At 39.2% G+C, this 12,458-nt stretch overlaps 1 protein-coding gene across 5 annotated transcripts in view; it reads right to left on the bottom strand.

The window, feature by feature from the left end:
- The window catches only part of kug (FAT atypical cadherin kugelei), a 488,225-nt gene that overhangs the window by 303,949 nt on the left and 171,818 nt on the right, over positions 1-12,458 (bottom strand). The window contains exon 2 of one of the 5 annotated variants that reach the window (XM_087353699.1): positions 4,508-4,600. The exons of the other annotated variants lie outside the window; for them this stretch is intronic. The gene's annotated coding sequence lies outside the window, so the exon portion shown is untranslated. The remainder of the gene's footprint in view (positions 1-4,507; positions 4,601-12,458) is intronic. 5 annotated transcript variants of the gene reach the window in all.

Raw genomic sequence — 12,458 nt, 5'->3', positions numbered from 1 at the left:
AAAATGTAAACAGTTTAATATGATATCACGACGGTGTACTGAGGAAAAATAAGTAAATTACATGTATAGGTACACAGTTCTTACGTCTTAACGTCGGGACGGTTCGGTCAGCAAAGTGAAATCTAAGTAAATTTGTGGAAAACCCAGTCACATCAGTGTGAGTAGCAGTAGTTTTGCCTTTAACAAATTAATGGGCATTTATTTTGATTCAAATCTGTCCATGCCTTAAGTTAATTGCATTTTTATATAAAATATATTTGTAATCTCAAAATTCTTGACAGAATATAAGAATAACACTAATTCTTCCCACTAGTCAGAGGCGGTAACTAGGGCGAGGTAAGCATTGACGATAATGTTATTAACCTTAATTTGCCGCCATATTACTTCCTCAGCTTAAGCAGGTTCATCAAATAGCTTCAGAACGTATAAACTTCTCTTTAGTTGTGAATTAGTTAATAGCGCAAAATAAACACGTGGCATTTAACTCTATAGGCCTAAACTCAGCGTCCTCTACTCGCCTCTGTATCATCCATCTGCATTTTGTAACTCACTGTATTTACGGGTTTTCTGTTACTGCAGAGTAAACAGCGATTAGTTCCCCAAAAGCATTAATCAATTGATCACTGAAATGGAGACGCATTGTTTGTGTACTAACCGAATTTTTCAATATTTCGACGACCTTCCAGCTTCAAATATCACTGTCAAGAGGAGTTTGAAAGAATTGTCTACGTGTATCACACGTTCAAATGTTTGTGATATTGAAGCACTTAATAAAAATGATGTGATGTAATACTTTAAACCAGGTAAGCAGATGATCCTGATTAGAGTCACATCAATGCATCGAGGTGAACTGGATTCATCACCATGGGTTCACGGTGAACATTAAAAAAGGGGAATTCTTTTGTCACTGAATAAACCACTTCGACCGCCGTCAAAGGAAACACGACTAAAAGGGGTAAAAATGCAACGAAAATAATAATAAGAAAAAGAATGCCTTTAGTTCTGTCTGTTCAACGTACACGTCGAAGTCCTCGCACTTGGATGATCACGATATTCAGTCGTGTCCTCTGTCAATCTTGTTTGGTCAACTTTTAGCTCCCTTCAGAGGAGTCAGCAGATAACACGCATCACCCCGCGTTCTTTCACGACTTTTTACAGTCCGATCGGACATCTCTGAACTCCATCTAATCCCAATGCAATGGAGATAACTGTCCCGCCATCGGTACTCCGGATCCTTTTCATGTCACAAACCGAGGATGTTTCAGTAGTGGGGAGGGGAGTGCAGTCTATTTTGAGATACAATACCTGAACTATTTGGAGGAGTGACATTCAGCAAAAGGCAAAAGAGAGGAGTAAAGAACAAAAACAAGTAGGGAAATGTACGCACTGAGTAGTAAGTTAGGGCCAGTAGCCAGGATTTGGTCTAAACGAAAGGCGTTAGCGACGTCAAATCGCGGTTTCTCTATGCGCTTTCATGCCCACTTGTCCGGCTCGTTACAATCACGGAGGATTTCATGTGGTTGCGAGGCTGGCTAAGGACTCCCCCACCCGGTCACTTCTGCGCACAGAAACTTAGGTTTATTTTCATGCAAAGTGTCTGTTACTGTGTCCCAATTTAACAGAAACTGCAATTTGTGCAAAAACTTTAGTTTGATTTTGTTACTTAGTTATGTTTTAAATTTTTACTTCATCTTCCATCTTCCATTCTTCACTTTTCTTCCCTGATTCCGTATTCATTTATTTTTCTCCCTCTGTTCATATTCCCTCCTTCAATGTTTTATAAAATTTGAAATCCTCAAGAGGTGTTGTTATGCGATGAATTCGAGCATAACTGATCAGGCAGAAGATAAACGACGTTCGGTGAGATTAAAACTCCTGCGAGTAGGACGCACAGAGCTCCACTGACTAGCCCACATCACTGTTCAACGTAACATTTCAGTAGGCCATCCCTTCGTAGTCACTGATAGGTCGTAAAGAAACATTTAACCAGTAAAGGGACTGAGAATACGAAATGAGAGAGTGTATTTTTTCGTCGTGTGTGCTGCATGTGGCTTTAGTATTGTTTTATGGAACACACAATTGGCAGGAAACCCTCACGCAACAGCACAAGCCACGTTATAGACACCACTCGATGAAATTCAAATAGAACCGATTTCAATACGTGCAAAAACAATTCTAACTAAATCCAATACAGCTAACCTCAGATACAAACACCCAGTAATCGAGCTCGTATATCCAAGCTTGGTACAAACAGTACATACATAATCCGATCTGGGACGATATGAAAGAGGAATCTCCTCCGTAATGTGGATAAGGATATTAGAACAATGAAAACAAAAAGAAAATATAAATTGTTCAGCTTTACACTATCGTAAACAGATTTCGGAATTAAAACAGCAAAAACGTATACCCATAAAATATAGCCTGCAGATACACGAGCAATTTTACGTGTGGAAACACAATACACATTTCCTAAACCAAATAATACGAGATTGATTGTGTGATTTGTGCAGTCTGCAAATGCTGCAATTGCAGAGGATCCCGTCAGTCACAGTATTTGTAATGTTGCTTTCGAATCGTTCCAACTCAGTTTCTAATGCGAGGTCATCCGGAGGGTAAAGCATTTGCCTTTGATAACAAAATTCATGCTTTGATGTGATATGAACAAGAAATATCCAAATTGAACTCTCATGATAGTATATTGTATTAGGCCTACATTTTTTGCAAACAAATTCTGACGTCAAATAAGCTTAGTATTATTATTATTATTATCATCAACATCATTAAGTTGTTCTATGCGCAGAACGTCAATTAGTTGGGGCTGACATCAATAAAATTACCTCAAAAGACGAAAAAAAGTTTCTAGTATACCACAAGCTGTCCACCTGATACACAAATGCTGAAGATGTAGCTGTATCTTTTCCACACAGTTCAGCGTGGTGGGCATAGACGTCATGTATTACATGTGTGGCCATGTAGAATCAGTGTCTCAAGCCAACCAAAACCCTACTGACTGCACTCAATTGGTAAGGAGTGGATATATCCTGCCTCCCTCTACACTGATGTTACGTTACATTAGTAGGAGGTAGATTTAACAAGAATATCTTCCTGTTTCTCTATTGTCATCACACTTAACAACATCAACCCTCTTTAAGGCACACTGATATTGCTTGGTTCTAACAAGCAACTAACACCATGGAGCACAATCCTTGAACAACTGATAGTCGTTCACCTAGTTAAGATATTTCCTGCCTTTCGTAAAACCCGTGGTCACAAAAGCCCGCCAACGGACGATCTTTCGAGCTAACTTAATCCAATCCATATATCTCGTTTGCTTTATTTCCATTTTAATATTTCGTTCCCAACCTCGTTTCGATCTCCCATATATCCCAACAAAAATTTTGAATGCATTGTTGTTTCAACTACATGCAGTATTTTTCCTTTCGAACTGTACACAACCTCCGTTTTAGAAATACGCATTTTATTTATATTTAATTAATTCACACTTCCTAACGTTATTCTTCAAGTAAAAACAGGTACGTAAAATCAATTTTAAAAAGCAGTGAAGCCTATACAATAAAATGCAAAAAGCAGTAGAACATAGTAACGCTGCAAACAGACTTTCTGTTTCTGAAACCGTAACCTGGCCCGAAGTCAGGAGTCACGACTGCAGGGGATGCACACTATACACAATATATTACAATGGAAAAAGCCTGGAGGAAATAGCAGTGATAAACAAAATACATATAAACCAGAATAAACCTCAACAGTGCTCGGGGACATGGTCGTAAAAGGGGTGTCCAGAGCAGTTTCTCAGACGACACACGACATGAGTTCATATAAGTGCGGTATTAGTGAACTAGTGAGACTTTACAGCGTCCGATTTGTCATCTCCTCGGCCGATGCTGCTTTTCTTTTTTTGGGTGTTCTCTACTCCTTAACGAAACCGCAGAACGCCTTATGGCCACGTCTTGTCCGTCCGGCTTTCAGCCGAAATGATCGTGCTGCCATATCAGAGGCCAAAGGAATTAGTCCTGCTGGCATTTATCAGTGATAATATAAACTATTAGATTAATATTATTAAGTTTCTCTATTTAAAAAGTGATTTTATGTAGGAATGAGGACTACGTAGAAAGATTTAGCACACTCCAAGGATTAGTTGACATATTACGCATTACAGATTTTCACAACAAATATGTCATTCTCAGAACAGCCGTTATCGACACCTCGTTTGCATACAGTGTAATAGAGATTACTTACAGTAATTTCGAATGTTTCCACTTACTCTACACTTTACTGACATCGTTTGTACCTGCATAAACGACGTACGCTACGTATTCGTTATTATGACTGTTGCTATTGTCATGAAGCTAGTCAATATGTAATTTTCTCCATGCTGATATATCCTTTCTCTTTGATCCTAATACTCTCCTCACGACTTCGTTCTCAAATGCCCGCGATTAAAACATCTTGCACGATTACGGGAACTAACACGGATAGAACTTACCACGATAATCTCAAGAGCGATGATGCCTTCACGCATTTCTATCGTTTCTGGAAGTCTCGACACAATATCGGTGTATCAGATGATATTCCATACCTGAAATGAATCATAATAATTCTATAAAGTTCTACAGATTATGAAATTAAAACGTAAAATTAACAAACATTTAAACAGCACTTTTTGTATATTTAAATGAGATTAATTAGATTAATTTTATTGCATAAATTCTGTAGATGGCTGATTGGGGTCTCTGATTTAAGTGGTGTGGACAGTGACCTAGACCACGTTCAGGATTTATAATAATATACTGATCTTATAGCAGTACTGTTGCATCACACATTGGAGAACTGTACTGCATCCCATGCACAGTACTCACAAGGTAGTGCAAAAATACATACTGAATCCAGGTTAACATAGAACTAACATTGCACAGCCATTTACATTAGGTCTGTATAATGGGGTGACAACGCACCGTTGTGACACTTCACATCGTAACCATAACGGGGAGTTAAAACTCTGAAAGCAGAATTGTCATCATCCGTTTCCTATGCAGAAACATAAAAAAATAAAACATGATTTTACCGTACAACAAAAATTACAGTTGACATATAGTAAAATTATGTTTTACTTATGTTTATTGTTGTTTAAAAGAGAAGAGGATAAAACAGGAAGATTATGCAGGACGAACGGAGATATGAAGGATGCACAAAAATACTTTCGTTGGAAAACTTAAAAGAACTCTCAGGAGACATGGGTGCACACACGAGAATAATATTAAAACAAATCTTAAATAAGCAGGCCCCGAAAGCATGTAGTGGCTTTGAATACGGTCCAGAAGCGACCTCTTGTGAATGCGGTAATGAACATTCCAAATTCATTTTAAAAGGGGTACTCGTATACTAGCAGATCCACTATCGTATTTTCTCGAGGAGAATTCTGACCCATGGAGTTGGTTTATAAAACGTCTTTCCAACATATTCGTTGAGCCATGTTTTCAATAACTTAGATACCCCTAATTTTCTATGAGGTTACCATCTAACTCTCTACTGGAAATACCTAAGGGTTTTTTTTTTTTTGTTTCCACATAACCCCCCCCCCCCCCCCCCCCCCCTTCATGCCGCGGTCAGTCAACCAGTCAACCCTGCAGCATTCTGTTGAAAACCACACGCCCTCTTTGTTCATGAAAATATACCCGCAGCACAAAGAAGAGCGTAAGAACAAAGGAGTATTGGAAACCTTACAGGAATTAGGACTTAGGGGTATCTAAGTCAAGCTCCACTGACCAACGAATTAAATTAGCTTACCTCCCTTCGCAGAATTAAGAAATGACGACTTTCACTGCTAAACGTGGCATTCTACGCCGCGTCTATAAATCAATCGAACATTCCAGAACCTACTATCTAATTATCCACGAGATTCATATTATAATTGAAAGTATTGAGGTTCAAGATCGTTTGTTCCAGCAGCACAAAGTTACTTACTTCATTTCGAATAGTTATTATTAAGTTATATGCCGACACGTATCAATTCAGTGAGTAATTAAAACTGAGAATGTTTGGACTCCAGAGAGAGGAAGTGACAAGAGGCTGGCGAATACTGCATAAGCTTCCATTAATTTCTCCACTCTTCACGCTTTCAAACTGAGGATGGGTTGCGAGGGGCATGCGAAATGTTAGACGGAAGGTCCCACGAAAGACACTTTTTGGGCGTGGAGGAAAGAATAATATTAAAGTGAATCTCAAAATAATATAAGGGTCTACTATAGATTCATCTAGCTCAGCATACACAGCAGTGGTGGTTATTGTGAATGCGAAACCGAACCTCTGAGATTCATAAAACTCGAGAATCAATCTACCAGATGAGCGACTGCTAGCTTCTCAACAAAGATGTACCCACAAAGTAAAACACTCATTTATTTCAAATGATGTTAAAGAACAAATTTTAATGAACTTCATGCCATGATAATAACAGCTCTACAAATTCATAACCTTGACTCAAGTCACGCTCCGGCCGTTTTACCCCAAGAAAAGAAAGCCCACTGGTCTGTACGTGTTTGTACCTGACCTGGGAAAAGAACCCCGGAGTCAGTTACTTCAGCATGCGCTTAGTCAAAAGGAACAAGTAAGGAAAAATATAAGCATTAAGGAGAGAGAGAAACATAACAAGATTTCTGTCTTCTGGGTTATTGCGCTGTGTAGTCTGGTCGATGTTTACCTACGTTTCAGAGGTCATACTGCCTCCGTCATCAGGGCGATAACCCAGAAGACGGATATCTTCATACTCACCGCTGTGAGAACCTCAAGTCTTCTTTTATTTTGTTTTGAACAATGTGAAAGGTTGAAAAAAAATAGTTCCTCTTCAAGGTATCGGCACCTTGGTCTCAACATTTAAAGAACGAACACAAAATCAAACGCGTTTTACAAAAATCCCATATCATTTTTATCGTTAGTCATAAATACTTAAGTGGGGACATACTTTTCGTCCGGCGGAGAACTTTGGTAATCATCTCACGACCATCGTACCTAGTTTAAAGACGGTGAGGATATTCCTCAAGTTTATTGTTGCAAGTTGGAAACTGCCGGCTGTCCTACGTTTGCACATTTTCAAAGCAACTTAATGGCTCGAGACGACAGTGCGAAGCAGAAACTAGTCAAATTGCCCATTTACTCACTCAGTGCGAAGTTATAGCGTGTGACCCACAGCGCCCCCTGGGACAAGTTTCTTGGGACTGAAGAGTTTTATTTTTGCCCTCATGTTTTTCTTGAACAAAGGTGAAAACATCTACAACAAAGAGGCGGGACATCCACATTAATGATGAAAGAAGAAGGGAAGAATGAATTAAAGAATTAAAAGGCGGTCAATCTGAGAAAAACACATATCTTGAGGAAGATCTTACTTACACTTCATTAATTTAAAATGTGTTTTCCAGCTATGTAATAAGCCTCAGGAAGAAAGTTTGATCCTGGCTTACAGATACCCATAACATGGCGTGAAATAATAATAATAAAGATGTATAATTTGAGGTTTTCACAGCGGTGAGTATGAAGATTTCTGTCTTCATCGCCCTGATGACGGAGGCAGTACGACCTCTGAAACGTTGGTGAACTTCTACCAGACTACACAGCGCAACAACCCAGAAGACAGAAATCTTCAATAATAAAGATGATGATAATTTAATTATGCCCATATGTAAAACAAAGCACTAATTCCCCAACATTGTTCCTTACACAATTTTCAAAGTAGACCGCCCATGTCGAGTCTTTTTCACATCCATCAAAGAGTTTGAAGAAACTGACTGGGCAAACATCTTTGGAGTTGGCAATCCTGATACACGATCGCGGAAACAATCTTGCAATTAACTACAGACTACTGAGAATAAATGTATTTTATATAACAATAACTGAATAAAGTTTTCATTTTTTGCTGGGTGCGGCGGCACCATCCAAACCCCATTACTTGTTGTTTCCTCCCACTGGAGTCACGTGCCCGTACCCAGTTTCTGCAGCAGCACTTTGACCCTTCCAGAACCCCGGGGGCGACAGCCATCATTCACCATGCAGTAGACCGTATTGTATCCTAACTAGTAATTTTGTCGAATCTTCTTTCTATTACAACATGAACAAAACATCTGGCATAACCGGTTCATTCCAAGCCGCGTAATGGAAATATAACATGCCTTTTCGTAACCTGTCATAAGATCAGTTCACAACGCTTAAGTTACATCTGACGTTCAAATCTTTCAGTTGTGCTCTTTTTCAAACCTGTCGGATCCATATTGAAATATTCAGGTACAAAAAGTCTAATTCTTTTTTTAAGTTTTGGCTTTGAAAGGAAAAAAAATACTGCTGCTTTGATTAAGTGGAGGTATAAACATTCTTAACATCGACTACATTACCATTGGACAGACGCAGTGTGGGCCCCGGAGGTAGTTTCGACCTCGTGGCAATGTGCTCGGGATTCGCTTCGAAGCCCTGAGGAAAACTACGCAATATCCCAGGACAGCCTGTTAACCAGCAAAGATTCGATAGCGTACTTCCCGAACAAAAGCCTAGTAGCACGCTACCGCGTTTTCCACAACTGGACACTAAGTTGGGTTGGGTTGTGAACTAGGCTTTAGCCAGCAAGCCACCAGCATTAGCTCATACTGAAGTCAAAATGCTTTCGATAGAACGAAATCTTTTACAGACTAATAACCAATACATTATGGTAGGACAGTATCAATTTATCTCAAAAGCAAATATATATCACACCGATCGCTGACCGTGGAATCAGAACCGACAAAACATGTAACTAAACTGTCCAGAATCATGTATTATCTTGCTTAATAAAAATAAATCTATTGACAGTGGAAGATATAGTGCCTTTATGTTGAACTGCACACCTAAGTTTCAAATGTGTCTAACATGCCAGTATATTGCCCTTGTAACGTTGCTCACTATCAACGTCGAAGTCAACTTTAACTCCAGCGTCGCGTCAGCTCAAGCATCGGCTTCCAACGATAGTTCTATTCGGTTTCGGATTTTTAGTCATATTCTGAAAGCATTACTAGACGCAGAAGCATCTTCATCATTGACCTTACTTACGTTCTAATTATTCGATCAATCAATAACGTTTGCGTGGGTAGTCGCCCTGACGATGCATTAAGCACCTCTGAAACGTCAGTCAATATCTACCAGACTACACGAAGCTACATCCCAAAATGCAGCCATCTTACTACGTTAAAATGAGGAGCAAACCAAGCAAATGAACTATTCCGGGTTTAGCATGTTTTCACATCTGTTCCAAAATATTCGTCTTCTTTGTTAGAACTCTTGAAAGATGTCGGAACAATGCAGCCATTCACATTATTTCTGCTCCCAATGACAAGGCGTCTAGGCTGCAATTGTTCTCAGACCTGGTCCTGACATTCAAGATGGAGTCTGCATACATCGGCGAGGTGATGGAAGTTGGAAATGTCGTGAGAAAGAAATTCGAAATCTTGAGGACAAGCTCGATATTAGTCGTGAATATAACAGAAACGAAAGGCAGAGCTGAGGTGAGGGGTAAAGGAAACTGCTGCTACTTCTCGCTTCAAATACTTTAGTACAGTGGAATTCAACCTTTTTTGTTCGCGTACCCCCAGATATAATTTCTCTTCAACCCCCAAAGTTGTTGGTGTATAATTCAAGTTATACATAGTATATAATCTACATCTAAAATAAATTACACTACTGATTATTCAGTGTTTATCATAAAATAATATATATATTTTTTTTAAATTTCACGTACCCCCTAAGATGTCTTCGCGTACCCCAGGTTGAATACCACTGCTCCAGAATACCTCGTTTGAATAGCCTGTTGTAGACCAACTTCCGAACGTAGTTCACTTATAAACGTAAACAAATTAGGAAATTCACGCAAAGCGTAGCAAATCTATCGCGTTTTCCATGTTAATGCCTCTAAATGTTCAGTTTGTGAATACTGACCTTTCATGCCCTTAAAAATATAAAAAAAACAGAAGAAGCCAACGAGTATAGACTACAAACATAAAATTTAATCAAAATCAGTTCAGAAGTTCTACTTACATGACATGGCACAGTAGAATCCCGTTATTTTAATTACGAGTTACTCATAAACCACGAACTTTTAAACATAATAGAGATAAACTTCAATACGTGATACAGGCCTGTAAGTTTGCAAGACAATGTTCACTACTGTTACCTAAATTTCTCTGATCTCCTCAGAGTCCGTCATTTCACGCCACGTCATGCCTCGTCTTCATGTTTCATGGAACCTAACAGCCTGGTTTAAAGGCGCGCGCACACTCGCATAAATCTCGTACCAACAATCAAAATGGCATCCCCACGTCTCGGTGTGTTGTTCCAGCCTAAACCTCCACAGCTGCCGGTGTTGCTACATCCCAAAGTTGCTCCTGACATGCACACGACTATGGTTCTTGACATTTCGCATCCCCCTGTCTGGAGTCTGGAAGAATGTTCGTGACAACCATACAGCTAATTTTAAACTAACTACCTCGTACCCCACACAAGTTGCAGTACCACACGGAGGGAAACTACAACGAAGTAGTCATTTCATACCTTGGGATGAGCTTAGGTAAGTATGAATTATATAACAGACTTGCCACACAGCCGGTAAACGGGAATGCCAGGCTTCGGTACTGGCAGATGCGTTGGGCTTTATCTCTTGTGATCTTCTGCTCTCCACACACACGCTCAAATCTAGGTTTTCTGTATTTCGCCGTGATTCGTTTTCATTATAGATTGATAAAGGTACTGTACCTCGTAGAAACACTAAAAAAAAATTACGGACGTTTTGGAGACATGATACTCAAAAGTGTCCACAATGAATCTTTTGGATTTATTTCCCAAATGCGTTATTCGTATATCCTTCCGGCTTGTGTTGTAGGGAAACTTTGAGGTTCTGTTATTATACACTGTGATCATGTATCTTTGTGTATCACCTGTGATCTCAACATACGATATTTCCACACACTGTGACACTAGTGGTATATTCGCCACAGAATAAGAAACTCTGACTTGTGTGATATGATTCCAACTCGAGTTTCTTCCCCTCCCACTTTTCCACTGGCAACACTCTTTGCTTTCTAGTTCAAAAATGTACAGGCTTCAAAGTTCTTATAAAGGTAAGATCAAGAGAAAATGTAATAACGTGTGTTTCGCTTTCTTCTCCTTTCCAAAAGCATTTAGAGACATCAGTGAGATTTAAGGAAGAAGTAGCTTTGACATTTTCAACAGTAATGAACAATAACGAAGCGGAAACAGTTCTAATATGATGGGTTGCCGGTTTGTTGTCGTAGTCTCTCTTCTAGCCTCCATGTTTCGAAAAGAACGCCGTTCTTCATCTCTGCTGTCACGACGACTTTCCTTTCATATCCCGATAAAGGTCATTGGGTATCCAGCTGGCGAGGGCACTGAAGTCTGAACCTCAGCACAGAGATCGGCGAGAAGGCGTATCAACACGTTCAACTGCGCGAAAAGTTCGTGTCTCGCCACATAACCATTCGCTTTGGTTGAGGTGTCAGATTCGCATTTGGCGTCATCTTTTCTTCTGATATCAACGTATCAGTTTCTTGAGACATTTCAAGGAAATCCTCGTTCTAACTGACTGCAGACAGCGTATGAGAAATCATAAGGATCAGACTCTGAGGTGGGTTTTTAAAATGGTTCAGGATCATAGCCAATGAATGGCATCTTCAGTACGAACATTCGGATTCTACTAAGAGAGTTACTTAGTTGTACACCCTGCAGACTTAAATATTATATATAAAATATTTATTTTATTATTTGTAGTTATTATATATATATTATATATTACACACACACTATAATGACTACCAAAATCATAAAATGTGGATGGGAGTGGATGCCTCAGCCGCTGCTTTGTAAATTGACTCAGGTCATAATAAAAAGGAAAACACAGTGGCTACTTTACACTGAAAACAGGAAAAAATATAAGTTCACTCTGTACGCTATGTAAAGATCAGAGATACCAAGTAATGATGTGCTTAACTGCTTCACAGGGCGATTTAAAATTATAAACTCGTTAAAATATGCTGCAGTGTTTGAAGATAAGGTAGGGGACTTCATATAACTACGCCTATTAATATCCATCCCTACAGCCTAACCCTTTATAATTGATCCTCTAAGAGCTTGAGTTGTTTTAATTTCCAAGTAGTCTTGCTTAATTGAAATTTACAATATACCGCAGCTTACAGAAATTCATATCTCGTTGCTGCTTGTGAGCGTAATGTATACCGAATCTTTATAAAAATGCATTAATCCGTTCAACAGTTTGTATGTTAAAAGCGATTTTAATAATTCTCACAAAACTGTGAGCCGTTCAGCACTAGGAGCATACCAGGTCTGAATGTGAATGAAGAAGCAATAATCATGGCCGACGATTAAACAGCTGCTCTAGAAATTCAATACGTTTC

This window comes from Zootermopsis nevadensis, unplaced genomic scaffold (genome assembly GCF_977971745.1).
Source record: "Zootermopsis nevadensis isolate Lab colony 2312 unplaced genomic scaffold, Znev_1.0 Znev_ptg000022l, whole genome shotgun sequence".
NCBI classification, from domain to species: Eukaryota; Metazoa; Arthropoda; class Insecta; order Blattodea; family Termopsidae; genus Zootermopsis; species Zootermopsis nevadensis.
This window is presented reverse-complemented; position numbering and strand designations above follow the sequence as displayed.